The sequence below is a fragment of the Dreissena polymorpha genome, chromosome 6 (genome assembly GCF_020536995.1).
Source record: "Dreissena polymorpha isolate Duluth1 chromosome 6, UMN_Dpol_1.0, whole genome shotgun sequence".
Lineage (NCBI taxonomy): Eukaryota > Metazoa > Mollusca > Bivalvia > Myida > Dreissenidae > Dreissena > Dreissena polymorpha.
In genome coordinates, this window is record NC_068360.1 from 8062715 (window position 1) to 8072351 (window position 9637).

The window sequence follows — 9637 nt, forward strand, 5'->3', positions numbered from 1 at the left end:
CTTCCTTAGTATCGCGTGATACATAAACATGATTGAATGTGTTGTGAACTATTTGTCCGCCATCTTGCAAACTGCCATCAGGATCTATAGATAATTTTTCCTAAGTGTTTAGTTTTACTTTTTGCTATAAATTAAGTTTCTTTATATAGCACCCATTTTCTTTGCATTTGTCGCTATTCGACAATTGAATTAGGTGTTACCATAAAATAACAGAAGATTCGTTGGCATATAAAAATACTCGCATTTGCTATTTCCTAACAACAACAAGAGTGCGGTAATCATTTGGTCTTGAATTATGTCGTTTATCATTATTCGCTGGTGACCGAGCTTGTCGCGTTTTCTGGGTCAAAGAACTCAACGATTGATGCTAATAACACAGCACACAAACTTAATTGTACCAGCGAGAACATATTAATGAAAACAACGTGTTTTTTTAACTTTCCGCTATTTTGTTTTTATGAGCGTTTGAATAAACGCGCGTTATCTTACCACAGACTCAACAATTGGTTAGTCATGATTATCATGACCATGATGATTCATTATTCATGGTCCTGTTAATTACTGTGCTCAAACAAGAGCTTCGTGGTTTATTAAGGTCAGCCATGGTTCGCTTAGGCTTATCAACACAAACAATTATGTTTCACGGTCAATTAAATGTCCATGTTCTTGAAAACATATTCAATAGGCAGCCTAAGTGCAATGGCCAACCTTTGTTTGATCATGATCTTTAGACTAGGATTTATCACGAGAATTTGAATAGTGCACTAACAAATGTCTTTTTGCTAAAAGAATAACAAAACAACAACATAAAATTTGATAGGTTGGAACATTACTGCTGATGTTTATAATGATGACGATACTTATGATCATGTTGCTGCTCGATCCGTTGTTGTTGTCGTTGTTATTATTGATGATGATGATGATGATATTGATTATGATGATGATGATGATGATGATGATGATGATGATGATGATGATGATGATGATGATGATGAGGAGGATAATGATGATGGTAGTGGTGGTGGTGGTGATGATGATGATGGTGGTGGTGGTTGTTGTGATGATGATGCTGTTGATGTTGATGTTGATGTTGATGATGATGATGATGATGATGATGATGATGATGATGATGATGATGATGATGATGATGATGATGATGATGATGATGATGATGATGGTGATGATGATGATGATGAAGATGGTGATGTTTCATTTTAAACCTGATATATATTCTCTCAAAACATATATTATGTATGTTAATATAACATGATATTTACATCTAGTAAATTAAACTTTTTGGAAAACGGCATCAGTTCAAACATGCCACGTAATTAGTACTCTACTGTAGTATATATCAATACAGAGTGGGATAATGTATTTTGCGTTGAATATATTACTATGAAATATTCACGATTTGCAGGAATTCATAATCTGAAAAAATCTCTTGAACTATTCATAGTAAAACAATATACAGTGACAATTATTAATTATTAATAAATGAACTCAAAACAAAGACATTTTAATAGAATGCCGATTGCGAATAAGCTTTGCAATAATTGCCAGAAATAAATTTAAAAACAAAATTCTAAATTTAAACTGTTTAATCAAGTGCATACCTATAACATTACCAATACCAATATACCTATACCAATGTCTCTGATTTGGGTTAATTTGGCAGAACATTAACACGTATTTAATGAACCATTTAACGTCTTTAGCTTTCCTTTTGTAAATTGCATATCTTCATAACCATTTATATAATGATGCGTCACTTTCAATGGACTTGTAATTTAAAGAACTATCTATTCAAGCTAGAAAAACAACTCTCAAGACTAAGCAAAATGTTAACACTGTGTTTGTTTATCGATAATCATTAATCGATATTGGAAAAAAATCGGAAGCGTTTGTTATGCTTTTCATCGAATATTTCGCTTCAAGGGCCTGTTACGAAAAAGCGTTTAAACTGTCATCTAAACTCAAAAACTCGCGTTTTTGTTGTGAGGGGTTAATCTTTTTTGTTTCAAACTCAGGGGAGACACGCTTTTATTGTTAAAATTTTCCTTGTTATTTAAATATTATAAAATTGTTAATAAATCACCTTTATGACACTTCTTTATATTAAAAAAGTCTGCAAACACGTCCTTTTAAAACTACTATCGACACAACACGCTATAACATAAACAGTATATATGTACATGATATTACAATTGACGATAACAGTCTTACATATATCTAACAAAATAAACATGTGCTCTGATCTCATCTAGCGGATATACCACACACATGCGCATCATATCGCTTCATTTCACGCCCCTCGAATGGACGCGATAGTAACTTCCATACAAGTTCAATTTATGGTGTGTGTATAAATCATTATATGATTGGAATTATTCGGATTTTGCTCTAATTGCTATTTAAAGAAGATTTGACAATAAAGTTTCATTTAAATGTATCAAAAAAGTAGCTTATTGGTGATTTTTTTAATTGAATGCAGTGTAAATGAGAAACTAATAGTAAGTAAGAATGTCTGAAATAAAGGAAAATGAAAGCTTCAATCAGCAATTAGCAAGTAAAATGATTGGCGAGTGCGTGCTACTACGGCAATGTGATGCATATTTACGGGTCAATATCTCGGTCACGGCGAAATTGTTTTGCGTATCTTGTACCGAATTACTGTGTACCGAATGCAAGAATGGACATGTTTGGTATAAAATCGGCAAACATAATTTTGTTGACGCTACAAATGCTCCGAAAACTCCATACTCGGTAGATCTTAAAGGCTTAGACAAATGTGAAGAGAACACACAGAAAATTAAGTTTTTCTGCCATGATCATTCGCTTTTTTGTTGTATCACATGTGCATTCTGTCACAGAAAATGTGAAAACTCCAACGACTTAGCTAAACTTTTAGAGGACTGCGCTCCGAAATTGCAAAATCTCGTGGTCAAACTTGCTGAAGCAGCTGACAATGAACGTGATTGCAATCAAGCGTCAAATGCATTTAAAGTTAAGCTGAGAGATCTTCAAAAAGAACTAGTTGAAATGAAAGAGCAGATGAATAAACTATTTGACAAAGCCCGTGAACTGACTGATAAAGAAGCTAAACTTGCTGTTGATATGGAATCAAAACGTCTTGGTAAAAGACAGTAGTCGTCTGAAACTGTTCTTCAAGACTTTGTCGAAATGTTGCAATTGTGTCCTAACGTTATGGAATACGGAACTGCACAACAAGCCTTTATTCTTACAAGATACCTGGAGAAACAAATAGAAGAAATCAACATACATGACGAAGAGCAACGCTCAAATAATATCATATTGGAACATTCATTTGAGTTATCAACACCTTTAGCTAACGTGCTGCAAAACAAACGTGACACTGTCAAACTAATTGTTAAGAAAGAAAGTGAAGAAATTTTTATGTCTATATTTTATGTATTTAAATCTTGAATGATGGGTCTGTTTTGGTATAAAGGCTTTTCGTTTGATAATGTGTGCGCATATTTCAATTAATTTCTTACTTACGCTTTTAAAGATGATTCCAACGAAGCTTCCAAAGACAGTACCAGTAAATGTAAAAGGATAGATGGAAAGGATAGTTTGGACAGCACGGACCTCAATCCCAATCAAACATCGGTGAAAAGTAATCAGTATTGTTTCTGGTGGTGATTTGTTGCTAAAATGCGGGTTTATGTTTCAACATATCTTTTTTCAATTTACACAGACTTAAAGTGACCAATCTACAATTCCAATCACACGAAACATTATGAGAGGAAAGTAATTTGTTAATAACCGCTATGGCTTACTACGGCATCGGATTTTATTCCAAGCATTACGATTAACGGTAGATTGTTAAACATTATTCGGTCGATGTATAGTGAAATTATATGTTAAACACATTGGGATGTTATTGGATTTCTTTAATTGCGTAGCTGGAGAATTGCCAGGGAAGATAATCTCGCCTTTACTTTTTTTCTCCTTTTGCTAAGTATATCGAACTTTTTTGATTAATAACTATGCAAACATGATAACGTTAGACCACTGCAAATTTAGTTAATATTGTTTGCAGATTATGCTGTATTATTATCTGAAAACCGAAAGGACTGCAAAAATCTTTAGATAATCTATACGAATATTAAGATAAGTGGAAGCTAAAAGTCAATCTAGAAAAAACAAAAGTAGTCATATATAAAAAGGGTAGAAAGAGGTCACAGCAAGTACAAACTTTTTATAATAATGAGCAAATAGAAATGGTCCAATCATGTATTAATCTCGGCATTGTACTATCAAGTGGTGGGTCATTTATACAAACTACTCAAACGTTATCAGATAAAGGCTTAAAGGCTATGTGGTCGATTTTATCAATCACCAAGGACATGCATTCCCCTGTTAAAATAATGTTGAATTTGTTCCATTCGTATGCTACTTCAATACTGTGTTATGCATGTGAGTTTGTTTTCAAATGCTGAGGATATTGAAAAAGTTCATAGAATATTGTTCGAAACAAAGACTGTGTGCCAAAATGAGTACCCCTAATGCAGCAGTATACGGGGAACTAGGGTGATACCAGTTAAATATTAATCAATATGTACGAATTATAAAATATTTTATAAAATTGTATACCGTTAAAAAAACTAATTGTATATTATATAATACACTATGGTATATGACAAACGATGCTTAATATATAACACAATGTAAAAATTGGATTACCAAAGAACGGGACTATCTTCAAAATAATGGTTTTGTAGATGTTTCTAGAGTCAGCTATTCAAATGTATTTAACCCTTTATTTATAACTAGACTTATTGATATTTACATTAGATTGTGGAGAAATGATTTCAATGCAAAAGTTCATCAACATTTTACAAAAAGTTGAAACCTCGATTTGAATTATCTGATTACTTTAATATAACCCAAAACTTTAATTTAAGAAAAATAAGCATATCACAATTAATACGTTCGCCCCATATCTTAAAAATTGAATCTTTCAGTCATTTAAATATTCCTAAATAAATATTATCCGCATTATCGACATAGAGCGTGTCGAACAGTTAATTTTTTGTTACGATGTCGATTAACGAATATGTATGTACAAACCGATATTATCGTTTTGTAATCTCTTTTCTTATTTCTCCTGAAAACATCAGGACAAATCAAAGCGCCATAGGCGCTGAAGGCCTGGGGCTAGATTTAGTGTGCTTGGGAAGAAGTTTAGTTCTTAAAAAAAAGATAGTTCGACTATGTATATAGTTGTCAATATCTTTATACATAGTCAAACTACCTTTTTTTAAGAAGACGTGTTGTCGGAAGTTTTTTTATTGATTTAGTATGTGTATGCATTATTATAAACAGGTTTATAAAAATCAAGGCTGCAGCTGCATTTTTCAAAAAGTCACAATGGATAGTCGATCAATAAGTCATGGCCATCCTACATAGGCGATGAAGATATGTGGCTGGGAACGAGATTATGACCCATCTGATTCTTTCACTTTTTGTGTGTCATAAATGCTGAATGCCCGTTTTGGATGAAATGACGTCCTTATTCAACCAGTATCGGTACTTTTTATGCTTATCAGTTTGTGTTGATAATATCTCCATTGATCGCGTACCATGATGAACATAATTAATTTTAAAGAACGTAATTAATTGTACTAAAATTAATCCGTAAATACTCATGGTTGCCATGGGAACAAAAAATGTTCTTTTTTCATATTTATTACTATTTTAAAGAATTTAAGCCAAAAAAGGCACAGAAAACCAACAAAATATGTTCTGGACAGATATGGAACATCATTTACATGTTTATTATATACATAAATATATGCACATTTTCTGAAAAAGGTTTGTATTCAGAAATTGAACATTTTGTACAGCTATGAACTTAAAACTAAAACGAATAACTCCTCATGATACAATTTGTGTTGTGTGTCTGTACTGCCAGACATTATTTTGTTTATTTAGCAATTCAATTTTGTTCCATGATTGATAACATTAAGTAGACAAAATACGTTAATTTAACAGTTGCTATGGAAACAGTAATTTTTGGATTGCATATACATGCTGTTTGTGATCAACAATGTATTTGAAGTTAATATATTATTAATCTTCGCATAAGTGTCAAACCAAATTCACTAGTGCATTTCATACGTAGAGATTCAAAAACATAATTTTCAACTTAAACAAAATAAAAGCAATAAGCACTACATATTTAATGGCACACGTCACTAATTAATTCACTATAGATTGAACTTTAAACACCAAAATATTCATTAACATGTACAAATAAATCAAATACAAACATTACATGGACACATACGTGAACATCACATATCTTGATGCTAAAATGAACTACAACAGTATTAATTTAGTGATATTATTTTAAGACCACAATATTAGCAGGCATACAATACAATGTATTTCTTATCGTGTCAAAAAATTTTTATAGTTAGATCACTATGAATGAGTTGTTTATCATTAATCAAACAAATGTGTCCACACGACACGGATGCCCCCAACTGTAACTTTGTCACTACATAAAAGCATAAGTGTGCGAATGTTTTTGAGATATACATCGCCTTTATTTTATTTAACTATTAGTTTGCTACATAACAGGTGTTCAATATTTATATTTTGTTTGTTACATATGTCATCTGCTGCAGTTTGTAGATGATTTTTTCTGCCAAGTCTTTGCATGCATGTTCGAACTTGGCCTAGAGACCATCTAGATAAAACTTGTGAACAAGTTTGGTGAAGATCAGATGAAAACTACTTGAATTAGAGAGCGGACACCAAGCTAAATGTTTAAAACGCACTTAGTGACCCAGTGAACTAGTTTTTTGCCCGGCATGCCCCATGTTCACACTTGGCTTAGACATAATGTAGATACAACTTCTGGCAGAGTTTGGGAAATATCGAATGAAAACTACTTGAATTAGAGAGCGGACACCATGCTGAATGTTTGAAACGCACTAAGTGACCCTATGACATAGTTTTTGGCCCAGCATTACCCATGTTCGTCTTGACCTAGACATTATCCGGATGAAACTTCTGACCAAGTTTGGAGATTGGATTAGAACTACTTGAATTAGAGAGTGAACACGAAAAGTGTTACGGAGGACAGACAGACTGACAGACGGACAGTGCGAAAACTAAATGCCGCCCGTTGGAGGCATAAAATATAATTTCATGTATCTGACATGGTGTGCAGAAACAACAAAAATGTAAAAATAAAATATTTCCTTCTCATACTTAATATATTACCTATGGATGACAGACTGATTGGAAAAACAACACAAGACACACATTGTTGATATTTTGTACTTAATTCATGCACATCAATAAAAAAGTATTGTATTTATTCCTTGAAAAAAAATCACCTGTTAAGTCTGGATTAAACAAGAGCACCGCCTTGAGGGTGCAGATCATCTATTTTCTTTTTAAAGCTGAAGGGACTCTCAATTTCAATCACAAAGGAGGGAGGGGTGGAGTGAAGAGGGATGTAAAGTGTTGGGGTGTGGTCAGTTATTACATTATCTTCCAAAAATGCGAAAAAATGCAAAAAAATATAATCGGGGGGTGGGGGGGTGGGGGGGTGGGGGGGGAGGGGATTCTTGGGTGCGATGGTTGGACGGTATTTCAAAAATAAAATAATAAAAATAAATATTTGTGTTTTTTAACCGTTTCAAAAAAAATAAATTTGGGGGTGGGGGGTATAAAAGTGTGAGGGTGTGGTGGTCATTTGTGAGATGATCTTAAAAAAAATTAGGGGGGGGGGTTGGGGGGGGGAGGGGATTCTTGGGTGTGATGGTTGGACAGTATTTTAAAAATAAAATAATAAAAATAAATATTTGTTTTTTTACCGTTTCAAAAAAAAATAATTTTTGGGGGTGGGGTGGGGGGGTATAATAGTGTGAGGGTGTGGTGGTCATTTTTGAGATGATCTTAAAAAAGTGGGGGGGGATTCTTGGGTGCGATGGGGTTGGACGGTATTTCAAAAATAAAATAATAAAAAAAATTTAAAAAAATTTAACTGTTTCAAAAAAAAAATTGGAGGGGGGTGGGGGTATAGTGTGAGGGTGTGGTGGTCATTTGTGAGATGATCTTAAAAAAAAATAATAGGGGGGGATTCGGGGGGGAGGGCAAGGGGATGGTTTGGGTGGAGTCTATTGTGGTATGTCAGGTAAGAGTAGTTTTGTCAAAGTATCAATTAAATCTTATCATAAATAAAGAAGTTATGGCAATTTTAGCAAAATTTAATAATTTTACCTTGAGAGTCAAGGTCTTTCAAAGGTCAAGGAAAAATTCAACTTGCCAGGTACAGTCACCTCATGATAGCATGAAAGTATTTGAAGTTTGAAAGCAATAGCCTTGATACTTTAGAAGTAAAGTGGATCGAAACACAAAATTTAACCATATATTCAAAGTTACTAAGTCAAAAAAGGGCCATAATTCCGTACAAATGACAACCAGAGTTATGCAACTTGTCCTTTCACTGTCCCCTTATGATAGTTTGCGAGTGTTCCAAGTATGAAAGCAATATCTATGATACTTTAGGGGTTAAGTTGACCAAAACACAAAACTTAACCAAATTTTCAATTTTCTAGGTATAAAGGGCCCATAATTCCGTCCAAATGACAGTCAGAGTTACATAACTTTGCCTGCACAGTCCCCTTATGATAGTTAATAAGTGTTGCAAGTATGAAAGCAATAGCTTTGATACTGTAGGAATAAAGTTGACCTAAACACAAAACTTAACCAAATTTTTAATTTTCTAAGTATAAAAAGGGCACATAATTCTGTCTAAATGCCAGTAAGAGTTACATAACTTTGCCTGCACCGTCCCCTTATGATAGTAAGTAAGTGTTGCAAGAATGAAAGCAATAGCTTTGATACTTAAGGAATAAAATGGACCTAAACACAAAACTTAACCAAAATTTTCAATTTTTTAAGTATAAAAATGGCACATAATTTTGTCAAAATGCAAACCAGAGTTATCTAACTTTGCCTGCCCAGTCCCCTTATGATAGTAAGTAAGTGTACCAAGTTTGAATGCAATAGCATTGATACTTTCTGAGAAAAGTGGACCTAAACGCAAAACTTAACCGGACGCTGATGCCGACGCCAAGGTGATGACAATAAATCATCATTTTTTTTCAAAAAACAGATGAGCTAAAAATGGGAAAAGGTAACCTAGCACTGGCAGCAAATATGGGGCTCATTAACAGGTCATATTTGGAATCTCTGCTGTAAAATGAGATTATTTTAAATGAATTTAAGGGAGGCAAATGCTGTAACAAAAAGAACATGCATAAACGGTAGTTGTTTCCCTTGTTTGAACCATGCTAAATCCTTAAAATGCTTATTTCCAGTAACTGATACCTTCACATGTGACCTTGACCTTTGACCCAGTGACCTCAAAATCAATAGGGTTCATCTGCGAGTCATGATCAGTGTACCTATGAAGTTTCATGATCCTAGGCCCAAGCGTTCTTGAGTTAACATCCGGAAACCACCTGGTGGACGGACTGACCGACAGACAGACATATAGACAGACCGACATGAAACTAGTGACCTGAAAATCAATAGAGGTCATCTGCCAGTCATGATCAATCTACCTATCAAGTTTCATGATCCTAGG

General features: G+C 33.7%; 1 protein-coding gene across 2 annotated transcripts in view; it reads left to right on the forward strand.

Annotated features, from left to right (window-relative positions):
* The window catches only part of LOC127836235 (uncharacterized), a 478549-nt gene that overhangs the window by 268060 nt on the left and 200852 nt on the right, over window positions 1-9637 (forward strand). The window lies entirely within an intron of this gene.